Below are 13,453 nucleotides of genomic sequence, written 5' to 3' on the forward strand. Positions count from 1 at the left end.
TGAGATTTCTATTTATATTGAAAAGAAAATTCAGTTAATAAGTCCTTGCCAATCTCCAGCTGTTCTCCTCATTGTTTCCTCTATCAAAACAGCTGCACTGATCATCCTGGAAACTGAAGCCCTCTACATAGTAGGCAGCTGTCATGGATCATGGCATACACATACAAAGTCTAGTCAGGTGCCTGATTAAACTGCTTGTAGAGTCCTACAACCATCACACCAAGACCTTTGACACATATGCCTCGGCAAGGGTATGCCAGTGGAAGCTGCCCATGACGTACCATCCCCACTTCAAACCATTGAGACAGAATCCAAAGGCCAGATTGAGCCCAGACATTCGGTGCCTTGCTGGTTGTAGCTTCTGCCAGACAGCAACAGATAAGAACTGCTGCTGACTGCCTAATGCTTCAGTGAGGGCATCTTTCTGTCAGGGTGATGTTTCTTAGCCTTTCGCCAACCAAGAGAAAGAGGTATACAGGCAGTCCTCGGATTTACAACACAAATGGTTCCTGAAAACCATGTCTTCAAGTCGAAACATTGCAACTTTGAACCAATTTTCCCCATAGGAAACAATGTTATAAATGGGGGATTCATTCCTGAACCAAGGCTCGATACCCTGTTTTCACCAAAAATAACCCAGAATTTTGTACTTAGTCAATTATAGATGAGTAATATAGCTACATTAATGTACTTATATTGTAAATAGCAATCATTGATTTGGACGGACTTCTTTGAAGTGACTTTGCTGGACTTTTTGAAGGGTTATTGGCTGAAGTCTTCTCAGGAGTCTTGGCTGCAGGTTTCTTTGGAGTCTTCTCTGCTTTCTTAGAGAAAGTGTCCAAGGAAGTTTGGACAGATGTTCTCCAGGGGGATGGGTGACGCAGAAAACTTGTCCGCTGGCATGGCGTGGTGTCAGATCAAGCATTGTAAAGTCAAAACTGAGGTCAGAAAGTTGAAATAGGGTGTCAATTTATAAACGCTGTAAGTGTGAAACGTTGTAACTCGAAACATTGTAAGTCAAGGACTGCCTGTATAGTTTGGGCCACATCATCAGTATGAGCTTTTCCCTATAATATTTTTTGAACTTGAGCAGAGACTTCCAAAGGCAGAGACATGGCTGTACGTTTGTTTCTCTCGCTCCCCACATACTTAGCTACTATGTCCCAAAAAATTGACCAGAAAATGTCACTCTTAAGTTTAAATGCCAAAGATGCAATTACAAAGTGGGTAAGCTTAGCTTCCTTCCTGCAAAGATCTCCAGCAGTAGAATGGCACCAAAAAAACCTGTAGGACAGGGGTGCTCAATTCTCTCACCCTGTGGATCAAATGCAGGCCACAGAGCCATCACATCTGACCCATGGGACTCTCCATGGGTCGGGAAATTTTGCAGTGGGGCAACAGTGGCCGTTAGTACTGCCACTCTCCCCTGCTGCCAGATTCCATATCCCAAGGACCACACAGCTGGTAGGAGCTGAGCTGTGCCCCTTTGCCTCCACATGGCCAGCCCTTTGTGGGGCTGGGTTGGGGCTGAGCTTTGCCCATTCCCTTGTGGGGCCAGCTTAAGCCCTACTGTCCCCACCACAGCCCCCTCAGGGCCAGAATGGGGCCAGCCACACCCCATTCCCCTTACAGGACTAAGTCAAACCTCCTTCCCCTGCGGGGCTGGTTTGTGGCCAGGCTGCCCCTCCACCCTGCTCCACAAGGCTGGATGGTGCCTGCTGCATCTGTCCTGGGTAGCGGATTGGGACCACCAGCCGAATCGCCCACAGTGGGGGGAAAAGGTTTAGCACCACTGCCATAGGAGATGGCCTGCCTTCTCACAGTATGGTGACTATCACTTCTGCTCTGAGATGCTGTTACAGGTTACCTTTAAAACATTTTAAATCTGTGCAATGTTATACTGTCAGAGTTGGAACAGTTTCAGAGCAGTCACAGATAAGGTTTAATACTGCCTCAAACCTACACAACTGTGGCTTGCCATTAGAGGGCCCAGTAAGCTGGGGTGTGGACAGATATTCCTCCTCTGGGATGGGAGAGGAGGGACGAGGGTGGCATATAGCTTGGAGGCAGAGAAACCATCATTGGCTTCCCTTGCTCTTGCTCTGTAGCCAACTGGAGTTAGGCGGAGCCATAGGCAGAAGGCAAAAAAGGTCTTGGAAAAAAACCCAGCTTGAAATGAATGGTAAGGGTGGGGAAGTAAAGATAAAAGAATAAAAAAAAAAGAATTAAAGGGGACTAGTTTGGGGGCAGTTAGTACTCACACCAGAGCAGAGCTGAGACCCAGCAGGCTCACTGCATGCATGCCACGTCGGGGCAGAACTGGGATCCAGCTGAGAATGGTCTTCATTCTCTGGCTCATTGTCTTCACGGAGGTAGATAGTAGGATTGCTGGTGTCGTCTGCACTGAGATGATAGAGCAAGCAGCTAGCTGGTGAGCTGCACTTGAATGCTCAGAGTGGCTAGGGGGTTCTGGGGTTACATCCCCTGAGGAGAGGAAGGAGTGCTGACTTGAGGCCAGCACTATACCCCTGGGCAGTAGAGTTCAGGAGGGTTGAAAGACTGCCCATAGAGCAAAGGAGTGGTACATCCCAGGATGCTGGAGGAATGAAAACATTGTTTTTATCTCCTTGGAGCAGCTAACAATGCCCTGGAACAATCTGGGTAAAATGGAGCAAAGATAATCCTCACCTGAAGTGGCATAACTTTAAAATGTTTAAAAGGTATTTAGGACAGGTTAACACCCTTTAATGAGTGAATGCTCCTGTTTTAAGTACCTTTATGATAACCTATAACATCACCCTAATCAGTGGCAATGCATAAGGGGTGCACATGCACCCCCTGAGAGCGCTGGTGCACCCCCTGACAGCATCATTCCCTACTTAGGCAAAGGGCAGGGGGGGCAGGCAAGAGTGCTGGTGCCACCCCTGAGAGCACCAGCCAGGGAGTGAGGGCACCAGAAGAAGCAATCCCTGTGGTCCCCCTGTGGCTGATCATGCCAACTGGGGTGGGGAAGGGGTTCCCCCACAGCCAATCGCATTGACTCAGAAGTGTCACCCCCCCGATCAGCACGATCGGCCACGGGGGGACCACCCCAGTCACTGACTGGCCACTGCAGGGCAAGGCCCCCCCCAGCTCAGGAAGCACCAGTAACCCATGATCCTAATTAATTACCATGGGCCAGAAAATGCACCACCAACTCCTCCAATGGCTGCCTGCCACAGGCTTATGTATCCAGCAGCTGAACATGCCAGCCAGCTGAACTCAGCTATCCAAGTGATGTGCCATAGTGCCATATCTCCTGCAGTTGTCTAAATGGATGAAAGAAAAATAGAAGGTGCAACAGACCCAAGGTGGCTAGTGACAGCGTATAAACATATTTGTAAGCCCTGTGCAGGGGTGCTCTGTGCAACTCTTGCCTGACAAAGGCACTGTATATACTGTATTAACCTTTGCCTTTTCCCCCCTCTCTTCTAGACTGAGTTAGTGGAGAAGTAAATAAGTTATCCAAACCTTCTGTGGGCTTTAGGGCTCCATAATCCTCTTATACTGCCATGAACCCTCATCCTGGTTCATACTACATACCACATGTAGGTGTTGTAATTAATCTACATCCTCTCCTCAGCATTGAGGTCTAAGTATACTTTGGCTGCCCTTTAGACTCCCCTCCCTATGCCAGTGCTCAGCTTACCCTCCTACTTCCCACTAGAGGAGTTTGTCATTTTGGCTGCATTCTCAAAAGTGGGCTTGAACATAAACCCCAGATCTGAACACCCCCCAGGCTAAGTTATTCCAAATGCCTTTCCATATTTTGAGTCCCAAATTCCTCTCTAGTCCTTCATTTCACCTTGGACCAGCAAGTCAATTAAAAGGTTCTTATGAATTTTAGTAAGATTTGGGGTAGAGGCCTTTGTAATTTTGTTTGCCTTTAAGGTCCTATGCTTGAGCCTCACAATGTAAGGGTATGGCTACAGCAAGAAATTAAAATGCCACTGCACCATGGACAGGAAGTTTCAACGTTGTTATTGCTGCATGAGCTAGTAACCAGTGCAACAACTTCCAGGAACTGAGCACTTCCACAGATTCCCTGTCTGGGCTGAAGTCCACACTTCCACGTCATTCCTGTTACTATAATCTGTGCTAGATTAAAGTTACTGTGGGACTGTGCCTATGTGCACTGCAATTACACCTTTGTTTTGCTGTGTGGACATCCCCCAAGTCATGGACAATGCTGTTTACTGCCATCGGGCACAGATGACTCGCCAAACATTACCAGCTGATTGGAAACAGGAAAAAGTTTCTTGCCAGATAAGGATCTCAGGTGGTTGGGTGGAGGCAGCTGGCACCTGCCTGTGAACATTGCATGAACCAGTTAGTTTCTTAAGAGATTTTGCTGGCAAAATAAAGTACCTTTGGGAAAAGAAACTCTCTATGCTGGGGCGGGCAGTTGTTTTGGGTGGAGGGCTGCTTACTGAGTTTTGTCAAGCCATCAAGGTCCACATGACAGGGAGCCAGGAGCAGATAAATATTAATTTTCTAAATTTTCAGGGGCCCCCTGGGTCAGATAGAACGGCCCAGTGGGCTGCATCCGGCCCACGGGCTGCATTTTGCCCACCCCTGCTCTATGCTATGAGTGCATGGTTATAGAGGTACTGCAATTAGGCTACTTGTACACATGACAGGCATTTAGTTCTCCCTAAATTGAAATGGAGAATTTTTAATTGGTGGGTTTTTGTGTCAATTAAAAACCTACTGTTTTAATTTAGGGACTTCCATCACATCACAGTGACAGCCCCCTGTCTCCCTCCACCCCTGCTGCCGTGGGCAGGCTCAACCAGAAAAGAAAAAATTAAATCATGTTTTAGCTGCCCCCGTCCCCAGCAGGTCAGAGCCTGCTGGGAGCTCAGCCCTTGGCCACAGGAGAGGTGGGCAGACCCTGGGGGGGGAAAAAAAAGAAAGGAAGAGAGAGATCAGACCCCTCACCACTTTTTTCTTTTTTTCCTCAGGAGAACCTGCCTGCATGAGCTGCCACCAGGTCGCATAGCACCTGTGCATGGTCCCCACTGCTTTCCTGCCACCTGGGACCACCCAGGGATGGGCTGGCTTGCTCCTGGGGCAGTGCAGCAAGGCGGCAGGATGGCTGGTGCTGGTGACCAGAGAAGGGGGTGGGGATGGTGCAGGAGGTGCTGGAAACTTGCCAAGCCTAAGCTTCCCCGAGCATGTCTGGGTTTCCGGCACCCTGTGCACTGCTGCAATCTGTTACATAGCAAACTAAAATACATCTGAAGTGTTTTACTTTGCTATGTAATAGGGTCATTTAAAGAGAAATACACTGCTGCATGTGTACAGTGTGACAAACTTAAAATGAAATACGGTGCCACGGGTGTAACCAGTGACGCCATTAAAGCAGGGCAAAAGGGCAATTAAGCCACTTTAAAGGCCAATTTTGTCATGTGTGGAGGTGCCCAGTGAGAAAGGGCCCAACTTTCCTCTCTATGCTACCATAAATCAGGATTATGTTGTAAAACCAATATAAAAAGGGAATCACGACAGGATCAGGCTGCTGCAGGATCCTTCCAAAAGACACTGTCTTCACATGCAATATTACAGGAAAAAGCATCCTAGGGGGGAAATGGATGCCTGAGATGACTGACTTCTGCAGTCAGCCCTTGAGTGGGGGACAGTTTATCCCTCCTGCAACCAGGAATAACCCATCAGCTGCTTGAGTTGGAAATAATTATCCAAGATCGTTAATTTCTTTAACCTTGAGCTCTCACTACTGCATGCTCTCGGAAAGTACAAGCTAGAGCATTTAAACCTGACTATACTTTCAAAACTGACCAAAAACTCCTTGGTTCACAAATAAATCAGTTTCTCCTAACTGTGTGCTTGCCTCAGGAACTGATAGTCAAGCTCAAATGCTTTTCATCAGCACCAGCAGAAAGCAGCCTGCAACTGGATCTTTACTAATGTTACTGATAATGCATGAGGCACATGAGGTTCTAGCTCTTTTCTCTACCACCTCGGGATGCACTGACTTTGAAATAGGGACTCGGTCTTATTTCCTTATAATGGGAGCGTTTTCAAAGGGATATAAAGGAAACCAACAACCTCACATCCAATGACTGACTGGTAAACTTATGCAAGTAAAAACTGTTTAATAAGCAGACATGTAGAATTCTTTAAAATTCAGAAACAAGAAAATAAGCAAGATACCAAGAGGAACTACTGTGCTATTTAAAAATGTAATCACAGCTGTGAAACAAAGAAATACTTTAGTTTGGCTGTGAATACGTCTGTCACCTTGAGGTACAAGGAGAAATGACTTCATCATCCCTCCAAAGCAAAAGTATGGTGAGTACCAGTCAGGGGCAGAAGGAGGAGAGAGAAGCTGGGAATACACAGCTTGAGGCTAAAACAACAACAAAATAAAAAGAATTAGAGGTCTAAAGTTTAGCTCCCAACTCCACAGGAATAGGGACATCTTATTTTCGTGTCTTAATTAGAATGGTGGAAGCTCCTGGTGGTTCATTCAACTGACCTTATTTATGTGAATCCAAGACTAGTTTTTCTACCCCATTCAACATGAGGGGAAATAAATCTCATCTTAGATTTGAGATTTGAGCTGGGGGCTGGAGCAATGGCCGGATTGGGGTCAGAGCGGCTCAATTTGGCACATGTGGCAGGCAAGGGATGGGGAGAAAACAAGTTAGCTGAGAGGCAAGGGTCTGGTGTCTTTCTGTCTGTCCCTTGCCATTGTTTTCCATGCTGCAGTGGCAGTGGGGTGAATTTAAAGACAATCTCCCCACCCCTGCCAATAATTATATGCATAAGTGGAAAACTATAAATTCGTTATAATTGTCCGTGTATAGAATCCAATTATTGCAGGCGTCATCTTAAATTTGAACTCACCTTGAATTTGGGTAAATACGACATTTTGATAGCTATTTATAGAGTAGGAGGCCTAACTGTAGGCACTAATTTTTTTAAACCAACGTCTAGGCTGACCAGGTGGGGAAAACACGTCAACTTTGGCTAAAAAGAGACAATCTGCTTGCTGTTCTAATCCAGTTTAGTTACATGTGCATTCAAAAACATCAATCCAACTAACGGATTTTGAATTTTGAAATGGATTTTGAATCAATCCAACAAACAGATTTCAAAGAGGTGGATTCAACATCAATCTGACAAATCAACTCTTCTAGTAACTGTGACTTCTAAAAACCACCACATAGCCATAGGCCAGGCTGTTCAGAGAGGATTCAAGAATTTAACTGGAGACTGCAACACACCTGAGAAAGATGTGTACACCCATTTCACTTCACAGCAATAACAACCTCAGCACAAGGTGCCTCCTGTGGATTAATGAGCAGCTGGGTCCCCTTGGGCTGTTTCTTGCACCCACAATCTTTTCCAGCAGGTCATTAATCCTCAGGAAATACCCCATGTTTTGTGTACACACACACACACACACACACACACACACACACGGGTATAATAAAAACCCATACGGCATCTGATTGCTGACTGCTGAAAAATATCAATTTGAAAAAAAATGGCAGAGTTTTTAGTTTAAGATGTCAAGAAACTTTCTTGGCCAAGGCATACTGTAATGAAATCCCAACCCAGTGGTATCCAAGCCCAGGTTTCATCAGTACAGCCAAAGCGATCCATGGCAAAAGACTACAATTTTCTGTGCAGTAACACCCAGATATGTGCTGGGTCAGTCCCAAACCCTTCAGGACAGTCCCTACTCTAACAAGTTCAAAATTTAAAAGCTGTTGTAACACCAGAGATGGCTGTACCACACTAAGTCATGTCTGTTGTTATTACTACGTGTGCAAACCCAAACTGTAACTGTTCTGGGGGTACAGTTTGCTGTTGTCTATGTAGACAAAGCCAACATAGGTCCATTGTGGTCTGGGAAATCTAAAGTAAAGACACTAGGGCCATAGGTGACTCACAGGGGAGCATGTGCTCCCCCCGAGATCGGTTTCCACCAATGCTGCTGCTGGCTTCTGCGGGCAGTCTCTGCTTGGCACGCGCCTCCCTTGCCACCGACACTACCGTTGCTGGCTAGGGGCAGTCATGGCTTGCCGCTGCTGACACCCCCCCCCCACCACCACTGGCATCTATGGGTGGTACCTGCTCGCTGCCAACTATAAATGGTGCCCCCCTCCCCGTCTTGGGAGGCACCAGTTGTTTATAACTAGGGCTGATACCATCTGCCACAAACCTTCTGCAATCTGAGGTCTTTCACAAAGAACACTACTGGGACACCACCCCCCTTGACACATTACTGCTTACTGCATTTCACTGTCCGTGCTATTCCTTAAATCGGCTTAAGTTACTATTGGAGGTACAGAAGTACTAGTAACAGTAAAATGCATCTCTGGGGGTTGGGAGTGATGGAACAACTCTTCCTCAGTCATGTTCCAATATGAATTGCAGAAATGTTTTTTAAACAAAATCACTTTAAAAGGTTGAGCTGAATCATTAAGGGACAAATCTTAAACCCTTCTCTTTGGCCTGAAGGCAGGGAGTTAGGCCACTTGCAGTGCATGGAGGTTTGTATGAGAAGCATTACAGATGGGTACTTTCATGGGTGACTGGTGCCTCCCGAGTCTGGGGGGCACCTGCAGAAGCCAGCGTTGGCAGCGGAGACGGCCTTGTCTGGGGAGGGGTGGAGCATGTGTCCCCCTGCCCCCCCCCAGTCTCCTATGGGTGCTCTGCAGAGACATTTAGCCTTAGCCCCCGAGGTACTTTGAAGCTCTAGAGGAGGTGAAGTCAGGGAATCTACCACTCCTGGGTGGCCCTGCCAATGAGCTCAGTGAGAGGGAGTGTGCTGGATGCAGTAGGAGGGGAGGGTCTATTGTAGCACTAAAATATGTGGCAGTCTGCCTGAGGAAGATTCCTGCTCTCAGAGATGGCCGAGACTCACCTTTACAGTACTTTTCCCACCATTTCTGATTGGCTCCATCCTGTGGTTTCTTCCCTTGCGAGTCACTTCTGTCCATTAATTTCTTTTCCTGGTTATGATGTTCTGAGTAGGAAAACTAATCTGCCCAAGTCACATGATCCTGCTCACCTGTCTGCCTATTTTAACTTAGATCCATTAAAAAAAAAAAACAGCTTTATTTTAGCTTTTATCAGTAAATAAATAAATAGGACAGAAAGGTAAAATGGGAAAAATCTGTGCGTTTTTTGCCTGTTGGCCACAAAACTTAAAAAGCCATGTGCATTTTAGTAACATTTTCATAGGCATCCTTCTATCCAAAAGCAGCTCTCTCATTGTATGGTATTTTTAATATGCAAAAACAGTTGCTTATCACTATTACATTTTAAACCAAAAATATATTTTAAATTCTGAAATCTCCACATCAATTCTGGTAAAAAGAATTCAGCTTAGACTGACATATTTTAGCATGGCCATTCTTCCACAAATTCCTTTTCAGAAATACTCAGACTGCATCATAGCTCCCACGTGGCAGTGTCAATGGTTATTATATATTATGGCCTGATTCCAAAGCCCAGTGAAGCTGAAAGAAATAGTAACTACACTGGGCTTTGAATCAGACCCATATGGTGCACGGCAAAAACTGAGAAGGTCTTGCCATTAGGGACCTTGCAAAAAAAGAAAAATTACTGTTGTTAGAGAAGCTGAGTACTGAAAACAAAGACCACCACAGTAAAAGCGCTGATCCTAAAGAGACATCTACAAAAGCACTCTACCTGAGATTAAGGGGCCTGAGCTTTTATATCCTTTTGCAGAATTTATACCATGCATAATGATCCTCCTGCTGTATGCTAACCTTTATTCAGTGCTGTATACAAGTAACATAAGCTGATTTTCTTACAGTCTTGCAGGCTACCACAGGAAATTTACCTATGATTGGCATTTCCAGCTGCAGACATTCAGTATTAATAACTAGAACACTTCATTAACCTTGTTTAGAAAGGAGATACTGAAAGAGATGGAATTAGACCAACAAGGGCTGATGATACATTAAGGTCCCACTGTTTCATCCATATTGCTACACAGTACCTTGGATCTGACAGCCTGGAAACAGAGAATTGACCAACTAGCACACAACACTGTAGTCTTTAGGCAAAACTGCCACTGAATAAAAATAGGAAATTTGCCTTCATGGGAATGCAGGATCATGCCCTTTGAATGCAGCAATTATTTATAGGTTAGCAAGGGGGTAGAATTTCAGTGGGTTTCAGAAATCAGGTCATTAGGCAACAGGAAATAGTGCAGACAGGTTTAATTATCAACTGAAATACCATTTTGAATTCTCTCCACAGAAACAAGTTTATTTGGTTTTGTGAATTCTTAGCAGCTTTCTCCATATAAATCACCAAACTGAGACAGCCACATCACTTACTAAGCTCTGCTCATTACTTGGGGTACCTTCTGTTGATGCAGTACTCAGGAACAGCTTACAAATTGGCAGAGATCTTGCTTATAGAAAATTAGACGGATGTGAAGCCAGAGCCAAGTCTTATGCACATTTATACAGATTTTCCAGTGCACTCTTGGAAAGAGTACAAAACATACTGCAGAAGGAAAATTATAGAGCCTTCCTCCATTAAATGGACTTTGCTGTGTACATTTTCCAAAAAGTTATACTACAAGAGGAAAACATCTACTTATTTTCTCTGTTGATTTAAGTTCCCAAATTTTCTTCCATTGATGTCCCTATTTGACCATATAGGAGTCATTAAAACACAAATCTAGTTCCAAGATGTCTATGGAAAGATATCCTGTATTCATTTTGGACTGACTGTTCAAAAATGTTTTTTTTCACCTGCAATTCTCTTTATTCCTTACATTTCTTGGTTAGCTAATTATTTTGAGTCAATTTCTTTTCTCACTGCCACCACTAGAAATTGAGAGCAACGCTGCTCAAGTTAGCAGGTTTCCACTAGTGCAACCAAGAACAAAAACTAGCTAATTATGTGCAATGTCTTGAATAGATTCCATTTGGGACTTAGGAGCTACCTCTTCAAGTTGTGTTCCATTGACCAAGACTCCATTTGTACTGCTGGAGATAAATCACAAGTAACTTTAAAAGTACATAATGGACCTTAGGTGTGCCAGAACACTCTGTAAACTTAAAATGTTATACAATGAAAATAGCATATTTCAGCCTGCCAAATAGATGATTGAATTCAAAGAAGCTAAGAGCTGCTCTCACATGAGGGCATACGCTACTGAAACTTGAAATGATATGGGATTCCGTAACTTAACAAAATGGGTTGTCTGTAAACTCAGTTTCCTGAGCTACTAGTTCTGACACAATAGACAACAGCAGCTGGGAATACAGCCTGTGCTTGTTTGGTATGGCATTAGGTTGGGTCTGAAAGGTGGAAGCCTCGACTGATTGTACTTGCAAGCATATTTCAGTGAGATTTGCCTAAGAATTGGAGGAATGCATCTATAATAGCTGCTGACTGAGGTGTACAATAGCAACTTTTTTTTTGTATCCATACTATGTGCATGGATGTGACTAATCAACAAGTAAGACCTGTTTGGGGTAAGGCTCTCACTAATGTTCACTTTTGTTTTCAGTTCTCCCTGGAGCTGGAAGGCCTACAGTGAGGGTTATGACCTGCAGCACTTCCACTTGGGGAAAGGTTACTACAGGAGCAAAGATGTTTTCAGACAAATTCATCTCCCTCTTTGCAGCTCTTTGCCACTTTAATAATTGAGAGATAAAAAAAAATGTAGCAACCAAATGAGAAAGGGAAATTTATATGCCCACACTGGAAGCACAATTCACAACCTCCACGAAGGCAAGAGATTTTAACCTGCAAGCATAAAGGGTTTAACCTTACTCGAACATACTTGAGATTTAAATACAAAAATCAGACTGTAGTACTATAAAACAGCCCACTGGGACAGGCGATGCATTCTACTGGATTTCACTCAGGGCTGAAAGCCAGGAATGCCTCCATTCAAACCCAGCACAGCCACCAACTCACTGTGTGGCTTAGGGCCTAATCATACAACCGCAGCCCTAACTACCGTGAACTCACCTCCTTGCTTTAGTGGGGCAGCTCAGAACAGCAACTGAGTGCAGGCTTGGACTCCTGGACCTACAGGTGAATGAATCCTAGGACCATTCTAGCACCTACAGGTCACAGGCCATGCTGGCAATGTCCTAACCCGCCTTTCACAAATTGGCAGGAGGCCTTTACAGCAGCACTGTGCCATGTCCAGAAGCCCGACAGTGGGAATATTCCCACCAGAGTATTTCCATCCCTTCCGCACTGATGAACAGAGGCTAGGCACAAAGCAGGGGGCAGGGAGGAAGAGGAGGGAAATCAGCTTTCATCTTGTTTTCTAACTTGTATACAAACACATTGCATACTCCCTAGTCTTCCATAATTTCTAACAAAGTGCAAGCCACGATGGAGTCACTTGGTGTCTGTTACTTGCTCAGTATCCAGCAGTACTAGTCTTTTGTGTTAAGTACAGACAAACAAAAAGCCCAAGGCTGTATCAATTCAGTCTTCACAGGTTAGTCTAAACTTCGGAGATTGAACCAGTAAGCAAGCTTACAGTCACTTTTGATTCCAGAAACGCAGTCACATGCCTGCAGTGGCTCAGGCCAGAAGCCAAGGGGTGGTAGCATAGGTGACACGTAGGGTGGGCACGTGCTCCTCCTGAGATTGGTTGCCACTGCCGGCTTCTGTGGGCAGTCCCCGCTTGCCACCTGCCCCCCACTCCCACCCCCTCGCCATTGCCAGCATCCGTGGGTAGTCCCTGCTCACCCCTGCTCCCACTGCCTCTGGCATTTACCTCTGATTTAACCTAAACCAGTTAAGTCTAATACCCACTTCAGCCATTTTGAAAGCAGTTTATGTGCACTGAACTCCTGTTGTGTTACAGATTTGAACCTGTTTCCTAAAACTTATACTAGTTTATATGCCATTGCTGTCCCTAGCCTTGATGATCTTTAAAGTAGTCTTCATCCCACTTACCTGGTTGCTGGGAACAGGGGAGGACAGGCTACCCATCCTGTCTCCCGACAGTGAAGGCAGGAATATAGAAACAGAGGGAATGATTGTCCCAATCCAGACCAATCCTTTTCAGGAATCATGGGAAACAGGGCATACTAGCTAGCCCCTCTGATACAAAAGGACTCTTGCCCACGTTTCCCTCTCCTGTCGAAGTAAAAAATTAAAGCTAGTTTTGTTTTTGGCTGCAAAAGTGAACGACATTCTTCCATACAGCATGTCGGCTATTTGCAGCGATGCCTAAAAATCCTGTCCATCGATTTGAAGACATAGACCTGACGTTAAAAAAAGTCTTCATCGTAGAATTAACTTGAATTACCTACATTTGGAGTGAGATTTCATAGACATTAGGGCTGGAAGGGACCTCGGGAGATCAAGTCCAGCCCCCTGCCCAAAGGGCAGGAAGTCAGCTGGGGTCATAGGATCCCAG

The sequence above is a fragment of the Crocodylus siamensis genome, chromosome 15 (assembly GCF_052110815.1).
Source record: "Crocodylus siamensis isolate JL-2025a chromosome 15, ASM5211081v1, whole genome shotgun sequence".
Classification (NCBI taxonomy): domain Eukaryota; kingdom Metazoa; phylum Chordata; order Crocodylia; family Crocodylidae; genus Crocodylus; species Crocodylus siamensis.